This window comes from Capsicum annuum, chromosome 8 (assembly GCF_002878395.1).
Source record: "Capsicum annuum cultivar UCD-10X-F1 chromosome 8, UCD10Xv1.1, whole genome shotgun sequence".
NCBI lineage: Eukaryota > Viridiplantae > Streptophyta > Magnoliopsida > Solanales > Solanaceae > Capsicum > Capsicum annuum.
This window is the reverse complement of record NC_061118.1, coordinates 149718405-149741010: the sequence shown is the minus strand read 5'-3', so window position 1 is coordinate 149741010 and position 22606 is coordinate 149718405. Positions and strand designations below refer to the sequence as shown.

General features: G+C 34.3%; 1 pseudogene; it reads right to left on the bottom strand.

Moving 5' to 3' along the window:
* Positions 1–2074: 2074 nt before the first annotated feature.
* On the bottom strand, positions 2075–20630 carry LOC107839411 (annotated as a pseudogene).
* Between the last annotated feature and the right edge of the window lie 1976 nt (positions 20631–22606).

Below are 22606 nucleotides of genomic sequence, written 5' to 3'. Positions count from 1 at the left end.
AAGATAAAATACTTTTGAATTTTATGCTCTTAAGCAAAAGGTATGTTGACTATATGAAAATACGCTTTAATTTTTTGGTCTTAAATATGTTATATGAAGAGTTTAAATTAGAGAGTTGCAAAAAAAAGGAAAAGAGATTCTTTTTGAACGGACTAAAAATAAAAGTAAGATGAACAAATTGATTAAACAAGAAAGAAAGTAGAATATATATTAATCTACAGATATCAATCCAATGATCTGCTTCAAATTAATGTAAATTCACCTCGAGTTACACACTACTAATTTTTTAGATATGACTTTTTGTTTCACATAAGCAAAAAAACGAAACGAGTGTCGAACGAAAAATACTTTCGAGAACTAGATATGGACCAAGTCTATCGAAATATATATGCACTCCTTTACCAACGACTTGGAGCATGGATGAAGGTCAGCAAATCTCTTTTTCAACCGTCCTCTTCATACTTAATAATAGTAATTCGAACTGCTTCTCTATTTCATTGTCGTTGCGACTTTCCATTCTCTTTTTGCAACTCAACCTACTTTTATCTTTTTTCCATAAGATATTTCTCCAAGAATTCTTGTTGGATTTCATCGGGATAAAACTAGTAACGCTTTGTTTTAGGCTTCAAAAAATTTTAATCGTAAATTCTATGACTTAAAATTCACTTAAAATAATATTGAAGATTATAAAATATATAACAAAATTTATATTAGAAAAAAAAAAAACTTATTTTTTATCAAAAATATTTTAGAACTTTGAAGTAAACCATTCAAACTTCACATCAATAAATGAAATGTTTACAATAACATCCAAATTTATATATTGCAAACAAATGATGAATTGTTAACTAGAATAAATCCTTACTTCTATAAATAATTATATCACCACGTGAACTTAAAGGTTGTGCATGTTTGAAAAATACTACACTACTTAAAGGTTGTGCATGTTTGAAAAATACTACAATAAAGACAGGTAACATATGAGAACAAAATGAGGAACTTCAAATTTTTTTGTGCGCGCTTATTTAAGGAATCTTATTAAAGCTAAGTTTGGAAACTAATTTTATTGAGACATTCTTAAATTTTATCAATATGTTTGTGCGCGCTTATTTAAGGAATCTTATTAGAGCTAAGTTTGGACGACTAATTTTATTGAAACATCCTTAAATTTTATCAATATATTAGCCTTCAATATGTCGGCCTGATGTAACTTGATTGAAAAACCAGCATTTATTGAAGAAGCTATATAGTTGATTACTAATAGTACTAGTTTGAAAGGCTCGTTGGAATTGATAAGCTACGGGATTAACATTATACGCAACATAAGCACCTGAAGTACTAAACGGAATAGGTATTAGTTTTGCAATGATTGGAGCAGCAAACTCGGTTTCAACATAGCTGCTCGGACAGTCTCGTCATCTTTTTACAACTACTCCGACCTTCCTATTCGTGTAACTACCTCTAGTCGGGAACTTTTAGTTTGTTCCTTTTTGTACTGGAAAAGATTAAGCAAATTTTTTAAAACTATTAGAAAAACTTTATCAAAATTTCCTAAAACTGGACCAAATATGAAAATCTCACTCTTGCAATTATACCAAATTCGTTAATGTCATTGTTCTTCTGTTGTAATGAATAGAAAATAGTAACCTATTTCGACTTGACCAAGAAAATGAAAATCTTTAATCTCACTATATACCCTAACTAGTCTGAGATTGAAGATTTGTTGTTGCTCTTTTTTTTATGTACAAAATTTCCGTACCCGTTTCATTCAAAACGAGACCAACCTTCCATTCAAAATGAGACCAACCTTCCTGTGCGCGGATAGATAGGGTGGGCGGAGAGCGGAGGGATGGATGTCTGAGCGGTTGAAAGAGTCAATTTTGAAAACCAAAGTATTTTTTAAAATACCGAGAGTTCGAAGTCATCTCCATCCGCGAAGTCATAAGTTCTCTCTTGCCCGTCTCACTAGGATTTCCAAACAATAATGCTTGGAATCCTTTATTATAAACTCAAAAAATAGCACACAAAATAACATTTCACCTCATTCTTCCTAAAATGAAGACACTCGTGAATAGATCATGGTAGCTTCTTCTAACAACAAAAGCATAAATTTGATGCAAGAAATGTCAGCTTCAACTAGTTCATACTTACATATTTATGTTATGGTAGTTCTTCTAAAAATTAGTGTCTATAAGTTGCTGAAGATGCAACAGAACAAAGTCACTACAGGGCAAAACATCAAATGTTACGTTTAGGAACTACCAACAAAACAAAGGCATGCCTGATAATTTTATCTACTTGCTCCTGTGAAAGCCCTATCACCCAGGATCAGAAGTGATCACTAGTTCTGTCATCATTATGTGCTCTCTAACTCTTGGATGACGACAAATTTTTCTCACTCATGCCGTGGAATCTTCTATCAGCCTCAATAGATTCCCTGCAATCATACCAGTACCCCAACAACAATAAGAACATTTTGGATATAGAAACTATTGAATTCTAAGGTTCTACGATAAAATGTTGCTAGAAAAATATCATGTGCAGTGGCTAAAAAAAGAGCTTCAACTTTCAACATGCATACCTGAAAGCAGTTACGAGCTCCTTACTTCTAGGGTCGATCTGTAAGCCCTCATAGAAAACATTGGCTGCCTCTCCAAACCTCTGAAAAGGAAATATTAGAATATCAGAAAATATAGTTACATAAGTTTGCAAAATTTGACTCCAGGAGAAAGAAAACATGCCTGCAATAGATGTAGGGCTGCACCTTCCCGATAATAAGCTTTTGCCCAATCTGGTCCAAGTTTTCTGCAGGCCTTGGCATCACATAAGGCATGTTCAGCTTCCCCCAGGCGGATCCAACAAAGACTTCTATTGGAAAACAGAGTGCTATCAGTTGGATCAAAATTGATTGCCTGCAGATTATCAGCAAACACAAGTGAGCCCTGTAAGCGTGATGCATATGCATTATTAATCAGCAATATACTTGCACGACAATTACTTCCTTTTATCATTATCTGCATTATTTTCCCCTTTGCAGGTGTTTTACGGGGGCAGGGGAAGAGTTGGGAATTCAGGAGGAATCCAATAAGCCTAACAGGTACCTGCGTATAATAACCTACAGCCATAGCAAAATCCTTCTTCTTAAATGCCTCTTCTCCCCTCGCCTTTGCATCTGCAGCTTTCTTCTTACATTCCTCTTCTCTCCTCACCTTTGCATCTGCAGTATTCTTCTTACATTCCTCTTCTCTCCTCGCCTTTACATCTGTAGCTTTCTTCTTAAATTCCTCTTCTCCCGTTGCCTTTTCATCTGCAGCTTTCTTCTTAAAGTCCTCTTCTCCCATCGCCTTTTCATCTTCAGTTTTCTTCTTAAATTCCTCTTCTCCTGTCGCCTTTTCATCTGCAGTTTTCTTCCTTGCTTCAGTAGTAACCGACAAACCAATAAATTATGCCGATGCAAGATGTTTAGAACTTTTCAGTAAGCGGTTTGTGTCAACACAAAATGGTGTCCATGTTGAGGTACTTCAAATGAAAGAGATGCATGCAAGTAAAACCAAAGAGAATAAAAAAGATATTGATCCTCAGTGCAATTTGAAATCAGGTCAAACGGGAGTCTGGAACCACATTGCTGGTATGGTTTCACGACTATAAGAGAAACTTTCTGCATTTTGAAGCTCGAGGAAGTGTTTCACTGGGTCAAGTGCCATCAACAGTGAATTCTTCCCACAACATTGTTCATTGGACTTCTTGAAGACATTAATTTCATGCCTCCGAAGCAGCATTATTAAGTTATTTACTATATTGCACATGCAAATTCAATTTGTCGCCTACATGTTTCACAGATGTATTGTCTTACTCACGATAAGAGATTTCAAATCTGTCTTCAAGAGTGCTTCACCAGTAGAAATGCAAGAAAAAAAGATTAAAAAAGATGCACAAGGAAGTATATGCACACTTTGTTCCATTTCCTTAGCCTCTTCTTCACTGTTTGCTCAGCCGAGGTTCTCTCGGAAACAGCCTCTCCATCTTCTCAAAGGTAGGGGTAAAATCTGCGTACACTAAGCCCTCTCTAGATCCAATTGTGGGAACACACTGGGTTTTTCTGTTGTTGTTTGTTCCATTTTCAGAAATGGTTTACTTTTGTTCCAGAACTACCTTTCACAATAGAAGCTTATTCATTTCCATTGATGATTATTATCATAAGGACAAAACTAGCCAAACACGTGATAATATTCCACTTTCTTGACATTATACCAAAAGGCAAATGTCAAAACAAATACAACAGAAGGAAGCAGTTAGTACTTTTCGCGTACAATTTGATAATGACGTGACACATAAAATAGAAAACAGCAACCATTAATAGCAGACCTCGGGAAAATCTTTCTTTGGAATAATAGTTTCTCTTGGCTTCTTTGCTTTCCTCCCAGCTTCTGTGCTTTCCAGCTATTATCACAGTTTAGACAATGAAAAGGAAGCAGAAGTTTGCATGAGAGGACGAAAGGATATAGTAACCGAGCTAGTACCAATATTTAAATGCAACTGAGTCTCTGACGGAATAGCAAAAGCAGCAGCAGTTTATCTTACAGAAAGATAAATCAAGTACCCGAGTACTATAATAATAAGAATCCATATATTCAAAGAGTCCATCCAACTGTCTTCTTCTATATCCATATTGCATAAACTCAATGACTCCATCCACACTCCATTCTGGAACACTCAGAATCCGTTGTGTGACGGGCAATAAAACTTTCACAGCCACCCGATTGCATCTTATAGCTGCAACTTGTATTGGCTTGTTACCATGCTGTAGAGATAGCAAAAGTTATATTTCAGTCAATTAACAGTCCTAGAAGAAATTGCTAGTTTGATTTTTTTTCCATCAACTTGTTCAGAATTAACAAAGTTCATGACTGAACTTCTGTGATTACCCAGAAGAAAGTTCTGAATACCAGGGAATCCATACAAATGTATGTTCAGTACAAACACCAGGTCGCTAATTTAGATCAGAAAGAATCACATATTACTAAGCTAAAGATACAGCAGACCGGGACAAAAAGTAAACTCTCATGCCCAAGCAAGTCACATCTGTAGTGGCATTACACATTATACACCAACTGTCAGTTTTCACCGTAGTGAATGATGAATCCAGAAGGCACGAGACAATTGAGCATAAGACATCAGCAAACAGTAATCTGTAAAAACGTTCGCAGACATATTACAGAATGCAGCAGAGCTAGGAACTATCTACACTTTCTTAAGCTAAATGATCTGAACCCCAGATCGGACCAGTTGATCTGTCAACTCGAAAGAAACAGGTCTCAGTATACCTCAAAAGCCTGCCTGACCTCCAAGGAACGTGGTGTAACTTGGACACCATATTAGTACGCAAGTTTGTTATACTAGACTATGAAGGATCATAAGTTGTGGGTGAGTCATCTTCTCAATTACCCAATTTGAATTTGCATCTGTTAGTTGATTTACATACCTAAATTTGCCCATATTCTACGAAAACATACTACATTGGAGAATGTGCAAGTACTGAATTAAATCATTCAGGGTTGCTTTATAATACAACAAATTTATGTCACATATTCTTTGAAAAATATTTATCTCAGAAATACTAAGAATAAAAAATTACAATCAATTATGAAGTCAAACATGAATTATTTTTCTACACATAATTATGAGCCAGTGACCCATAGCCCTAAGATTATTAGTTCTCAATAGGTTCAGGTTTAAGAACACATCTCCAATTTCAATAATCCCTGGAAAAGATGACTAAGGTACCTAGATTCTACGAGGTATCTGGATTCCCAAACCGCACTATGCATGCGAAATCTGAAAAACAATGAGAGGGAAATAGACTAGAAAGTGGTAATAAGGAATATGATTGAAAGGAGGATTACTTGGAAATTTCTTCCAAAAGATGCTGAAACAACAAAGAACATTACATTCTATTAGATTTTCTTTTCAATTACCTCATCAATGATATTAGGATCACCTCCAGCTTGTAATAAGCACTTAATAATTTCTGCATTACCATTATCAGCAGCATTGAATAAAAGAGTTGCCTCATCATCCCTCCACGGAGTTGCTTCACTAGGCTTAACATAGACCTTAGCCCCTGACTGCATTGTAGCACAAAAGAAGTTCAGCCTTACGCTAAACCAAGCAACATAGCAAAATCCAAAGCAAAATGGAAAAATTGTAAAAGACGGACCCATAAGTGAAATAGATGTTCCCGCAAACAACAATGGTTCCAATCTGGTGTAGCATATGTAAAAATTGCTTCAGCGATAACATGAATTTTTACTCCCTCCGTCCCATATTAGTTGGTCACCTTACCAAAAATAGTTGTCCCACAATAGTTGGTCACCTTATTAAATCAAGAAAGCATTAATTAAATTTTGTCCATATTACCCTTGCAATTAATTCTTCAAGAAATTTTTTAAGAGGTAAGTAAATTTACCTTCTTATTTATGATTTCTTAATCACCATGTAAAAGGGAATGTGTCCACCTATTACAGGACGGAGGGAGTATATTTACTTTATGAGTAGTGGATATAAAAGATTATCTTTACCCAATAAACCAGTTTTGAGTATGTAAGTTATGTTTTCGCCAGCAGGTAAAGGTTGCCTTACTTAATAGACCATCATGGATTGAGTCTTCATTTCAACAAACCATGCTCAAAGAAGGATATATAAGAACCAAATATGCTAGCTATACTCTGTATTTACAGAAGGGTCTAAAAGTAGAACGTACATAACTTCAAATGGAATCATGAATAAAAAAGGAAGAGCAAAGAAGAACTGATAAACATTCATTTGTGGGAACAACATGATCACACATCAACAAGCCTTTAAACAAGGGAATGACAACTACAACAAGCAGCAGCACAAGGGAGATGATCTACTGTATATGTTTCCAGGTGTGCCTAACAATAGGTACCCAACAGGTGAGACTACAGACACTCCTCGTAGCAACTAGAACCCAAAATACTTTGAATTTCATTCACTTCACATTTCTTGAAACATTTCTTTTGGGTTAATAACACTTTTAATAAATCAGTTATTGATAATTTTGACTGTAATCCCAACGATATCTGACTAAGCACATCTTTTCAACCAAAATAAATAAGCACATTAAACATTTAATTAATAGAATTGTGCATTTTTAATCCCTTCGCTGATCAATATTCACAAGTTTAACATAGAGCCCAGGCCCCTTTTGAATAGGCTAAAAAAAAGTGACTTTTAAAAAGGTCTTTAAAAGTGCTGAAACTTATTTTAAAAATAAGCAGTTACGTGTTTGAATAAAAGTGCTGAAAGTAAAAAAATTGTTGATGTGTTTGGTAACAAGTGTTGTTAAGCACTTTTTTTTTTTGTCAAAATGTCTGAAATACCCTTAAAGCTGTTAACACTATGTAAAGTTAATTATTATTAATTTTTATTTCTAAAATGATTTAAATTAAAATTAATATATATTTTAATTCAGTTACAATATATATATATATATAGTATTAAATTTGTGCACTAAAAGAATCTTTTTTCTTGATTAAAAAAGTTTAAATCATCAAGCAAAATATATATGTTACTAATCATTATAATTACATTAATAGATAAATAGTTGGTCACAAATGATACTATTTGTTTGATAAAATAACTGTTAACTAAAAAATATATTATTCGTTGATTGACTAATGACTATATCACTATTAAATCATTGTCGAATACGAACATTGCATCGTCGAATATACATGGATCGTTCATGAAGTTGTATATCTTCAGTGAGTGTTCTCCATATATCTTGGTTGGTGAGTTATTTTTTTCTTAGAGAAAGTCATGTTGTACAATAATAATTGTCCAAATTTAAAAGAATATATTAAAAGAGAATAATTCATAAAAATCATAAATTAGAAGTTTCAAACTAAAGAGGCATTAATATGGCTAGAGTTAAGTTCTCCATAAATACAAAAAGTGAAAATGTTTAATTAATACAAGCATTACAAATATCATTAGCAATCATATCACGAAGTCCCACCCAGTGCACATTACTTTCCTCACTCACATTTTTGCCATCTATATTGTTAGCCATTAAAGTTGTGCCTACATCAAAATCAACCGATGGAATATATCTTTCATTCTCAGCCATTTGAAATGCATTATCCACATTGCACTTCTTTCTAATGTAATTATGAATGGCCATAATAGCAATTACGATATCCCTTTGGGTGTCGATGTTATAGTAAGGCATGTCTCGCAAAATAGGCCACCTCGATTTCCAAACATTTAATGTGCGTTCTACTATGTTTCTACAAGAAGAATGCCAAAGTAATCAAATTTTTCAATGCGTCCCCTTAGCTCCCGCAATTGTCGTGGTGCACCACGTTGAAAGTCAGAAAGGTGATACCTCATATTATATCCTCTGTAAGAAGCCATGTATCCCTTTATGTGCAAATATCTAGAATCAACTAGATAATATTTATTTTTCAATGGGTGTGGAAAGTTGAGTTCTTGTCTATGAAGAGCCTCACGAAATATATGACTACCATGAGCCGATCCTTCCCACCCAGCCAATGCAGATGTAAAACACATGTCAAAATCGACGACAAAAATATTTTGAGTCGGATAACCTTTACGATCAATATACAGTATTTCTTGACCATGCGGCAATCTAGCTTTAACATGTGTGCCATCAAGTGCCCCAATGTCATCCTACAAGTATACACATATATAAATTTAACTTAAGAAAATAATCATGAGGGAAATTAAGTATAATAAAGTATATATTTGAAGAAAGTGCAACTTACTTTAAAGAAAGGCAAATATGGCTCGTTACATGGCTTGTGAGCTCCTACACCATCATTATAATTTAAATGTGGTCTAATTAGGGGTGTGCATCGATCGGTTCGGTTCGGTTTTACGTGTTATTGGTTCGATTTTTCGGTTTTCGATTTTTAAATATGTAAAATCAATAACCAACCAATAAGATATTTTCTTATCGGTTTTGGTTTATCGGTTTTTGGTCCTTAACGGTTCAGTTTTCGATTTAACCAATAAGAAAATACTTATAAAATAGAAATAGTAACAACTAACATAAAAAAATGAAATCTTAATTACCGCCAAAACCTACGCAATGCATTTTAGTTTACAAAATCTTCAAACTTAGTTGAATGTTAGTTAGGAAAAAAATTGAATCCAACAATTATAAATGCTTCAAGCTTTTTATTACGATAATAGCCGAACTTTATATTGTACCTTTGTTGTCCTGAATAGGTTAATACTTTGTGAATCACTGAATTCTGAATTGGTAGTGCATATAATCTATATACAGAGAGAGATATATTTAAATATATAACATAAATGGGGATAAACAATAACTTAATGTATCCTTATTGGGTTATTGGTTTAACCGATAACCTAACAAGCTAAAACTGATACCAAACCGTTTACCCAATAAAATTTTTTATAAAACCAATAAAAAATCGTTAACCCGATAACCCAATACCAATAACCCAATAATATTTTTATCGATTCGGTTTATCGTCGGTTCGGTTTTTGCACAGCCCTAGGTCTAATGATATCTCTTGAAGCTTAGAAACAATGTTTAAGATACTATGAAAGTGTCTATGAACAATCTCTCCAAAATGTTAAAAGATATCTTGTATCATTCGATTTCCCGATCCATGTGCACAAATCATAAAAACATGCCTAATATTTCGTGTAGAAATTCCACGAGTGGGTTTAAGCCCATATTTTTTGGTTAAGTCATTGGACAGCCCACTGGGCGTGTGTGATTCTCAGCAGAGTGGCGCAGCGGAAGCGTGGTGGGCCCATAAGTCACAGGTCCCAGGATCGAAACCTGGCTCTAATATGATATATCGCAGAAGCAAGCTTCCCACCATCCTCCACATCTTTTTCTTGAGCCGAGGGTCTATCGGAAACAGCCTTTCTACTTCTCCGGAGGTAGTAGTATGGACTACGTATATCTTACCCTCTCCAGACCCCACTGTATGGGAATACACTGGGTTTGTTGTTGTTGCAAGTCATTAGATAAATCAAAAAACACCGCCTTCTTCAATCGAAATTTTTTATAATAACGGGTTTTATTTCCTCGTAATATCTCTTGAATAAATATATGTCCGGAACGCTTTGATGAACGACAAGGTTCCTTACAACAGTTTTAGGTTGGGATGCCATAAAAAAAATACAACAGGTTTAGGTTGGGATGCCACAAAAAAATACAATCATTGCAGATGACGATTGGTGGAAGCAAAAGATTAAGGTTCATCTCTCGCATTGTTCTATATTTCTTTACTATTTCTCTCAATATTTAATTTACTTAAGTAGTTTTTTTTTTTTGTTTCAGATGGATCATCGATATAGGAGGTTTAGGGATGGGGATCTTTTTCTCATATGTTATCGCTATGATGCATTATTTTCTGATATTGTTGTTACGGGGGAAAGAGCACGTGTCGCGAATCAAGAACAAATTTTTGGAATTGAAGTAGATTTGAACAAAGAAAAAACAAATAATGTTGATGATTTTGACAAAGAACATTTCATTAATCTCAATGATGAAGGAAGTGATGACCTACATGATATGGATTCTTTTATGTTTCTCAAACCATTGTTAAAAAGACAACTTTTAACGGATGATATTGGAACTAGCAGTCGAGTAAAAAAAAGTAAGACAAAATCTTCTAGAGAGGAGCTACAGTCTATAGTTGAGTTTAATGTCAAGCAAACGCACTGCTACATCTCATGTAGTAGAGAATCCCACTATTGATAAAAGTGTATGGACTTTTTGACAAGTATTCCTGAAATTGTTATCCCGTCTGAAATCTATAACTATGCAGCGAACTTGTTTATAAATAAAGACATCCGTCAAATATTTCTTAAGATGACTACTGATGAAGCTCGAAGTCTTGGTTGGCATATAACTATAAGTTATACCTCCGTAAGAAAATGTGAAGGATGTATTCCTTTGATTTAAGTATTTTTGTTGTTTGATGTTTGATATTATGATTGTACGCGTGAACTTTATACGTTATGGTTGTATGGTTAAAACCATTTTAAAATTGAGTTGAATTTATATGTATTATTATATGTGTGTGTATTTTATACATCTGTATGTTATGTTGATTTTCACTTTCTAGATGATGAGTATGCAATGAGATATGAATTACATAGATTCATAATGCATCTTATAAATGAAAGTATGTTGATGTACCATACTCTACTAATATAGGATTATGGGATTTTTACACTCAGAGGCGTTTTTGATTTTCAGTTAAATAGAGAATTTGGATATTAGCATACCTATGATTCAAGTGACTTATTAGATGAAGAATTGAGAAAAATTAGCAAAGAGCAAGACGAGTGGATTACTTTGTGTCAACTAATAGGTAAATATGTTTTGAGGAATTGCGAAAAGTACTTATGTAAGAAATCTTGTCGTACATCTAAGCATTCCGGACATATATTTATTCAAGAGATATTACGAGAAAATGAAATCCGTTATTATGAAAATTTTCAATTGAAGAAGGCGGTGTTTATTGATTTATCCAATGACTTAACCGAAAAATATGTGCTTAAACCCACTCGTGAAATTTCTACACACGAAATATTAGGCGTGTTTTTGATGATTTGTGCACATGGAGCGGAAAATCGAATGATTCAAGATATCTTTTAACATTTTGGAGAGACGATTCATAGACACTTTCATAGTGTCTTAAACGTTGTTTCTAAGCTTGCAAGAGATATCATTAGACCACATTTAAATTATAATGATGGCGTAGGAGCTCACAAGCCATTTAACGAGCGATATTTGTCTTTTTTTAAAATAAGTTGCACTTTCTCCAAATATATACTTTATTATACTTAATATTTAATTTCTCTCATGATTATTTTCTTCAGTTAAATTTATATATGTATATACTTGTAGGATGGCATTGGGGCACTTGATGGCAAACATGTTAAAGCTAGATTGCTGCTAGGTCAAGAAATACCGTATATTGACCGTAAAGGTTATCCGACTCAAAATATTCTTGCCGTTGTAGATTTTAACATGTGTTTTACATTTGCATTGGTTGGATGGGAAGGATTGGCTCATGATAGTCATATATTTCGTGAGGCTCTTCTCTTCGTAGACAAGAACTCAACTTTCCACATCCATTGAAAAATAAATATTATCTAGTTGATTCTGGATATTTGCACATAAAAGGGATACATGGCTCCTTACATAGGAGATAATGTGAGGTATCACCTTTCTGACTTTCAACGTGGTGCACCACGACAATTGCAGAAGCCAAGGGGACGCATTAAAAAATTTAATTATTAGCATTCTTCTGGTAGAAACATAGTAGAGCGCACATTTGATGTTTGGAAAGCGAGGTGGTCTATTTCGCGAGACATGTCTTACTATAACATTGACATCCAAAGGGATATTGTAATTGCTACTATGGCCATTCAAAATTACATTAGAAAGAAGTGCAATGTGGATAATGCATTTCAAACGGCTAAGAATAAAAGATATATTCCATCGGTTGATTTTGATGTAGGCACAACTTCAACGGCTAACAATATAGATGGCGAAAATGTGAGTGAGGAAAGTAATGAACATTGGGTGGGACTTCGTGATATGATTGCTAATGATATTTGTAATGCTTAATGCTTGTATTAATTAAACATTTCCACTTTTTGTATTTATGGCGAAATTAACTCCAACTATATTAGTACCTCTTTTGTATGAAACTTCTCATTTATGAAATATGATTTTTATGAATTATTCTCCTTCTTTAACTTCTTTAATATATTCTTTTCAATTTGTGGACAATTATTATTGTACAACATATGAATTTCTCTAAGAAAAAAACAACTCACCAACCAAGATATATGGAGAACACTCACTGAAGATATATAACTTCATGAACGATTAGTGATCGATCCATGTATATTTGACGATGCAACATTCGACAATGTTTTAATAATGATTATTGTACAACATATGAATTTCTCTAAGAAAAAAACAACTCACCAACCAAGATATATGGAGAACACTCACTGAAGATATATAACTTCATGAACGATTAGTGATCGATCCATGTATATTTGACGATGCAACATTCGACAATGTTTTAATAATGATATTGTCATTACTCAATCAAGGAGTAATATGTTTTTCAATTAGCAGTCATTTTATCAAGCAAATAGTATCATTTGTAACCAACTATTTATTTATTAATGTAATTATAAGATATAATGATTAGTATCATATATATTGAAATTGAATTTAAAATATATATTAATTTTAATTTAAATCATTTTAGAAATAAAAATTAATAATAATCAACTCTACATATTGTTAACAGCTTTAAGGGTATTTTAGACATTTTGACAAAAAAAGTTCTTAATAGCACTTGTTTACCAAACACATCAATAATTTTTTTCAATTTCAGCACTTTTATTCAAACACGTAACTGCTTATTTTTAAAAGAACAGCACTTTCAAAAGCACTTTTAAAGAACTTTTTAAAAGCCACTTTTTTAAGTCTATCCAAACGGGCTCATAAGCTTAAAAAAAGTACAGAATGAACAACTTTTAGCTTTTGGCTTTTAAAAAGTCAAAATTGACTTTTTTAAAGCGATTTTAAAAATTGTCAAACACTCTCAAAAGTAAAAAATGGCTTAAAAGCCATTTTGACCAACTTTTAAGCTTATCTCATAATTATTAACTTTTTCAACACTTAATTACGCATATGATATGTTAAATTTGTATTATTACTATACTTTTAATGGTGATATAGTTCTATAAATAGTCAAAGATAACATATTTTCTACATGAAGGGGCAAAAAACACATTTAAGTTAATATATCGCAAGGACACAATTTCGAAAAAAAATAATATATCACAAGGATAGAAACATAATTTACCAATAATTTAGGGGCCAAAAGTGCTATTATCCCTATAAGATTCCTCTAGGTATACAAGATTGGGTGTCGTTTGTAGAAAACCGTATCTTTGCCTAAGGTTCTCTATTTTATTAATGAAGGGGAAAGATAAAATACACATCTACAAGTACACTATAAAGTAGAGAACTTGAAGCAAAGATATGGTTGTCTACAAACGATACCCAATCTTTTATACCTATACGAATCTCATATGTGCACAATCCGAAGTAGTTATCCCAGGATTGTTATTCCATCCTCAATGCGGGTTAAAAATAACACTACAATCTCAGGATAACTAATTCCGAGATAAGTTATCTAGCGATCTTATCCCAACCAAACATTGGATAAACTCCTCCTAAAATTAATTTCGAGATTAGTTATATCTCCGATCCCTCAAACCAAACGAGCCCCAAGTGTACAAGATTCTTCTTTATTCTATCTAAAGACCCCCTATTTCTATCTCTACATACGATCCACATAATTGATAGCGGAGCAACATCCCACACCCTCAATCTTGTCTTCTCCTGTCTTTTAAAGATCCAACTAAACAAACTGACCATGTCTAGCATCACCCATTAAAGACCAAAGCAACAGAACATTTCCCACCACAAGCGAGACACCATCCGATAATTTGAAAAAGATGATTCATGTCTTTACCCAAGTTTCTATATATGAAACACCTGACATGGTATTCCTCCTCTTTCTTAAATTCTCAACCACCAAGGTCACCTCCTAGAATACCCTAGGAGTCCCGAATACCAAGAGATTCAGAAAAGCTTGTTCCTCTCTGTCTAGAAGTTTCTCATAATGAAACTTGACAAAAAAGACGCCATTATTCCCCGCTCCCCATTTCCGTACATCATGGATAGCCTGTGGAAAACTTTCTTGTGAAGCATCTTAATTAAATTATGAAATTGTGACCTTCCAAACTTGCAGGTTCCTCCTAAAATCTCAATACCATATGAACTTCTCAACCTTGTAGCATTTGTATTTTTGAACTAACATCTCCTTTTAGCATGAAATTATGTACATAGTTGCAAATGTGGTAGTCAAGTTGTTCTCACAACACCAGTGTCTCCAAAAACTTGACTTACTCCCATCACCTACCTTAAATGATACATACCCAAGACCTATTCCCACTCCTTCGAGATACTTCCAAAGCGCGCACCTATGAGGAAATATGATATTTTTAGTATCTCTTTTGCCAGTCTGTCTTTTTCTACCCTCTCAATCATCGGGGTCGAAACTATTAGGTCCTAACAAGATGCACCAAGTAATAAACCAAAATAACTAGTATCTCCCACGGCCTTGTGTTATCCTTTTAAGCATGTTTAACCTTCAATTTATTCAAACAATAGCAGATTAATAATTAAGAGTTGCAGGAAAGTAGATGCAATAGAACAAATGTCTTGTGGTTTTATCTGCCACAAATTTCGCATGGTTCCAATGCATAGGAAAGTGCAAAATGATAATGCATCAAACAACAGCACCAAATGCTTTCTGCAACACAACCTCTTGGGGATGCTCAATTGGATTCACAATTTAAAGTATATATAGAGAAAGAGTAGATCATTCTGATGAACATATGCAGTCTTAAATGGAAAGTAGAATTTTATTGACCTTTACTAACAGCTCCACGCAAGGCAATGAATTGGCTGCTACAGCTGATGCCAGAGGCAACAGATTATTTGTTTTAGGATGAACCTGCACAAAGTAACATTTTAGGTCATGAGAACAAATAGAAAATATACTTTTTAAAAGAGAATCTTCACCCTCCCTTCACAAACCCATCCTCAACAGTAGAGAAGAATGCGTCAAACTGGAAAAAAGTACAACCTAGAAGGACTCGGGAATTTTCCACATATTATCAACATGTGCCCTCTCTAACAAGTAAGAAATGCAAATCAGGAGCAGTATGCAATAAAGAAAAGATCAGAGAAAATTATTCTAACATTGAATCAACCAGTCAAAAGCTAATTTATAAACTATACCTAAATTGTGTTCTTTAATAAAACCTTTTCGCAACACAAACACTAGCAAACAACTAGGTGAAACTGAAAAGCATGAAAGAAGACAATGAAGTCAATACTTATCAAAAACAGAAAAACAAAGAGGGAAGGGGGTGAGAAAGGAAGCCTGAGCAAGTGGGAGTGCAAACTCTACATTGTTTGGCAAAGGGAAGAAAGTACATAAAACAAGTGGAGAAAGTAACAGCTCAACATCTATTAATTGGTCACTTTTCGAATACATCAGTGCAATAAAAGTGTGTAATGACTTGTTTGGCTGTGGAACCACCTCATCTAAAAGGCAAAAGCTTAAGTTTCTAGAGACGGGATACGTTTGTTATTTATCAACGTGCCTCCTCACACGTGGCTTGACTCTTTTTATCTTTTGAGGGAAGGGGATGGGTGGGGTGATTTTTTTTCAATAAGGGTGATGGTGATGTTTGAAAACAACGTTTGTCCTGTTATAAAACCACGATCAACTGAGTAACTAGATACGAAGCTTTAAGTGATCAGATAGGATACACTTGAACCATACAACTGCTTTCCACTTTGACTAGAGAGAATTGTTAAACAATGACTGGTAATTTTGATCTGAGAAAGAGGGGTTTAAATAGGTAGAAAGGCACTCACGTTAGCATGGTGTTCCAGCAAAACCCTAACAGCATCTTCCCGGCCGAGACTGCAAGCCCACATAAGTGCTGTTCGACCATAACTTTGTCAATCATCTACACCCTTAGACAGTAACAATTTAACACAGTCAATATGTCCTGCAAACAAAGACAACGCACAATGTCACTCTATGTAAAAAAGGGATTATAAATTGAAGAATGCATGTAGCTACACACATCGCAGTATGCAAGACACCACCATAAATAACAATATAGCAATAAGGCATGACATGTTGACTTTTTTTGTCAAACATTTTATCAGAAAATGCGGAACTCCCTAAGTATAAAAGTTCACTGTACAAGAGCCACAAGGTTACAACAATTAAATGCATATGAACCCAGGAGTCTTTCCTTGACACAAATAGAAGCTTTAATCACTTTTATTAACGACGAGGAAAAAACCTACCTTTTCCTACAGCATTATGCAACGCCGTCCCCTTGGTACTAAGTATTGCAGGATCTGCACCCTTTTCTATGAGGTACTTGACTGTAGCAGTGTGTCCCTGCCTGGCAGCATGAAGAACAGGATTCTGACCTATGAAGAAATAATATATATTTAAAGCAATATCACTTTCAGCACATACCAATCAATCAATCAACAAGGACCTCAATCTCAAACAAGTTGGGATCGGTAATATGAATCATCCATATATTCCATCCATATGAATCATACCAGGAAAGATAGGGTAAGGAATGAGATTAGTCGGGAGAAGGTGGGAGTTGACTCGGTGGAGGATAAGTTGCGAGAAGTAAGGCTACGTTGGTTCGGGCATGTGATGAGGAGGGGCCCTAATGCTCCAGTGCGGAGGTGTGAGACTCTGGCTATGGATGGTTTTAGGCGAGCTAGAGGTAGACCGAAAAAATATTGGAGGGAGGTGATTAGATATGATATGGAGCAATTACAGCTTACAGAGGACATGATACTTGATAGGAAGATGTGGAGGACGCGGATTAGGGTAGAGGGTTAGGGGGTGAGAGCGCGGCGGTAGTAATAGGGGAGTGCTCCTTTGGGTCTGGAGTTTCTAGTTCGTAGTGTTGTGGCTGGAGTTTTTGGGGCTAGTAGCGTTGGCTTTTTTGCATCCCGTACTAGTTTATTATGCACTTATCTTTTGTGTTTGTTATACTGTTAGTTTGTTTTGTGTACCATACTAGTTTATATGCGCTTACTTTTTGTATTGGTTATACTGTTATTGGTCCTAAGCTAAGGGTCTGTCAGAAACAGCCTCTCTACTGCTCTTGAGGTAGTGGTATGGTCTGCGTACACTCTACTCTCCCCAGACCCCACTAGGTGGGAATACACTGGGTATGTTGTTGTTGTTGTTGTTGTTAGTCCGTTATTCCTATATTGGTGAATAAATTGTTTTCCAAAGAAAATAAAGGGTTTTCAAACATTTGAGGTCCCCTAAATTCATATGTCTGTCCTAGCAAGACTAAATGTAAATATACAACTAAGCATGGATCAACCCTCAGGGGTTGGCCTGGTGGTAATTGGCTTGAGCTTTGGGGTGCTCCCTTTCAAGGTCTCAAGTTCGATTCCCACTGGGTGCAAATAATTTCTGAGGGCCATCAGACTGGGTGAAACTCTGAATTACCCGTGGTGCACTTGCAGGAAACTCTTTGCCGAGGGCCTGTGCACCCCCGGGATTAGTCGGGACTCGAAGAGTTTCGGACACCCGGTGCAAATCAAAAATAAAAATAAAAAACTAAGCATTGATCACCATAAATTAGTATCCAGTATATGTATCATTTGCATCTATTGTTTTGTATTCTAGCCAAGTCCGTGTTAGTTCTTAGAGATTTTAGATCTTATGAGATAACTTCCCACTCTTGTTATTGTAGTTTTACCCTATCCCCTTTAGACTTTCAATCACCATAATACCACACCTGTAGTTGCATTTAGAGGCCTGCACAGGACATAGCCAAACCATTACTAAAGTCCTTCTCTCATTTTATAATAGATATGTACTACTTGACTAATGTGACTATTTCTAATTTATAGAATCTTTGTATGGTTGCACATTGATTTAACATTGGCATTTTTAAGATTCTCATTTTGTTGACAAGTTGAGCCCATTAGAAGTCCAATAGTCATTCCCCATATAATATTGTTGGTATCACAACTACTCCATAGAACTTGTCTTCTAACTGGTTACTAGTTAGGTATCTTCATATCTACTTTAATTCAATGTACTACATTTTCGTCTACAATATCATTCTCTTGAAAAATTGAAAGACTACACTTAATTATTTGAATTGTTTGCACTTTGGCACTACAACGTTGTCAATAATTTGGATGAACAAGGAAACATTTCATTTCAAATGGTGCAAATCAACCAAAATGTATTTATGCCAAGTAGATCCAAAAATGATGCATAACCTTTAAGCGGATAACCAAGTAGTGCCTAAGAATATACATAGTCAACAACATCAATGCTGGGTAAATTTCATGACTGGTACCTGAACTAATGATTCATTGACCTGAAGTACCAAAATCTAAATTTTGTAAATAGAATATTCAACCTTTATATAACAGAAAGTACAAACCAACTTCTTCTCATATAAAAAGACAGTTTTTGATATCAAAATATACACATTATTTCAAGCTTCCAACTCATCAATTATTGAAAAACAATATACTAGGCATCTTACCCTCAAAACTTTAATTAGGAAAAAAGACCTAAGGTATGTTTGGTATGGAGAAAAACATTTTCTTCTTTCTAGAAACTGCTTTCTAATTTTTCCATGTTTGGTTGGACAAAATATTAGGAAAATAAGTTCCCTTAAAATGTGGAAAACGACTTCCTTGATGGAAGTAGGGAAAACAAGTTCCATAACTGACATTCTATGTTTATCGTAACCTCCCCATCCACCCAAAGCCCTCATCCCCTATCCCTTGACCATCCCACGTCCGCCACCCCTGAAACCCCAATCCCTACCCCCTCCACCTTATATTGTTTTGCTAACATACAAAACACTAGAAAATAAGAAAAAATAACTTTTTTCCAAGAAAAAAATTCTAAGAATTTGCAAGGAAAATATTCTCCTTCATACCAAACACACCCATCAAAACCCTCAAGTTTCAATCAGGACAAAAGCTATAGGAGCCAATTTCTTCTAAACAAGAACTCAAATTAGGTCCCGCACACATAATAATAAATGAAGACAAATTTACAATTAGTAGAGAATACCATCTACGTCCAGTTCATTGACATCAATCTTCAACTTTTCCACCAAGTACTTGCATAACTCAAGTTTTCCTTGATGAGCGGCAAAAAACAATGCCCCTCGTTCATTAACATCCTTCGCTTCCGCCACGGTACGAGCCAACCCTCTCCCATCATCCAGTTGCTTCGCTTATCCTGATTCACAAATCATCAACTAAAAGCACCCCCAAAAATAAAGCAGAAAATTGTGTTTTATAATTGAAAAAAAAAACTCACTCTTGAAAAGCTTAATGTTCCCTGAACAAGCAGCCCTTAGAACCTCTTCACTATCTGCACAAAACAATTTCAACATATATACTTAACATGGTTGCAGTAAAGGGGAGCCTTAGAGCTACTGGTAAAATTGTCGTCATATGACCAGGAGGTCACCATTTTAAGCCATGGAAATAGTAGAAATGGAAGTTAAGGTTGCATACAATAGATATTTAACCGGGCTGTCCTGTTCTTCCCTGGGCACTTTAGTTCATTGGGCTGCCCTTATACACACACATATATACATACACAGACACACATATACATACACACACAGTATACACACACAGTATACACACACCCACACACATATATATACACACATACACACACACATATATATGCAACATATTTGCAGTATTTCGAAAAAAAGAGTGCAAGAATTAAAACCTGGAGCATGAGGAAGAGCCATAACTGAAGAAGAATTTTGGGTTTGGGTAGAAAGGTGTGGAGTTTATATACAAACTGTATAAAGGGTTTTGAGAAAAAGGGAGGGAAAAAAAGGACAAAGGTTTTACAAGCACTTTACTGCCTCCCTTTTGACCCCCTGTTAACCTCAAAGTAATTTAAAGTAATTTAAGACGATATATTTAAAATTAAAATTAAAATTATTTAACTGAGACTTAAAATATTGATCAAAGTTTTTACTATTTGATTTTAAAAAAAAAGAGTTGTAATAACTACTCTCTTCATTTACTTTTACTTGTCACATTATGACTTGACACTAATATAGTTATTTTATTATAATTTTTGTATTAAATAATATTTACATTGTGTCTTCAAATTAATTTAGAGAAAAGACAATTAATACTAAAAATAACATAGAGAAAAAAATTATCTTTATCTTATATGTCAAAAATGATAAGTAGAAATAGAAATAAAAATATAATTATAAGTTATATTTACCCTATAACCAAATAAGACCGATATTATGAAATATATTAGCTGTTTTTTCTAATTTGAAATATATTACTTCCTACGCTTCATCTTATATGACTTATTTTTCTTTTTAGTTCATTCTAAAAGAGGAATATCACCTTACTATGATTAAAAATTAAAGTAAGGAGTATAATTTTACACTACTAGAGGGTGTATAATCTCTTGTTTGGTTGGAGGGATTAATCCAATCGGGGATAACTTATCCCACCACTTTTCCCTTAGTGATGGGATAACTATCCCATATACATGGTGAGATAAGTAATCTCGGTAATCCCGAAATAATTAATTCCGCTATTAGTTATTCGAAATAACAATTTCCCAACTAAACGACCCCTTAATCCCTTGTTTGGTTGGAGGGATTAATTCAATCCGAGATAACCTATCCCACCATTTTTCCCTTAGTGATGGGATAACTTATCCCATATACATGGTGGGATAAGTTACTAATCCTAGTATTATTTATCTCGGGATAACAATTTTCCAACCAAACGACCCCTAACAGTATACATGTCTAAAATTATTTTCATGCGTATATATTAAAATTTGAATACCTTTGCCGAAAATTTTAACTCCGCCATGTAATATTTTTAATGTTTTTCATACGAAAGGGGAATGTACCATGTAAACTAGGAGGCAAAATCGTATGGAGGGACTAGGGAGTATTGAATAATATTTGTACTAGTAAAATATATACATCTCAAATTAAAAAAATCAACAGCTTGGACCGTTTGTGTTATACATGTCCCCTTTGATGATTCTTTATTGACAAAGTACAATCCAAGAGCCAATTCCTATGCATTTATCTGGAAAAATGAATTGCAGCGCCCACTACCAAAATCCCATTTACGATATTCTAATGTTCTACATAAAAATCAAAGGCAAATTGCTCTTCTGAACCCTGTATTATGTTAATTTTATAAATTTGACACTTCTACTTACATGTTTATCATCTGAAATCCTGAACTCATTAAAAAACAACTTTTTAAACCCTTTGTCAGTCTACTCAGTTGTACATGTTGCACAATCGCGGCCACGTCATTAATTTTGTGTAAAATAATTTCCACGTATGAAATGACGTGTGTAGAGTATAAATAGTAAAATTTGACCGAAAATTTAGGTCATTTTAAGCCTTCTTCTTCGCCTCTCCTCTCTCTCTCTCATTCGAAATTGAAAATTAGCATGATTTTAGGGTAATTTAGGTCAATAGTTGTTGAAACTTCTTGCAATCCTTGTAAGTATTTAACAATTTGATGTAGTTGTAGTATGTAACATTCGATTAAATGGTGGTTCATTCTACTGATTTTAGGATTTTAGAGATTACGAACTTTTTTCTGTAATTTTTTGTGTGATTTTGTTCTTTTTCGTCTGTAGTGTTGTTGTAGGTTATATTTGTAGTGATGATATGCCTTCAATGGCATATATATGATTTTAAGGTAGAATTTTAGGTTTCTGAGTTTTTCGTAAGATGAAAAACTGAGATCGAAAATTTGGAGCTTTTGGTTTGTTTGTAGTCTAATGCTCGTATTATGGCTATATATTGCAGTTTTTATGCCTTCGATGACATTTTT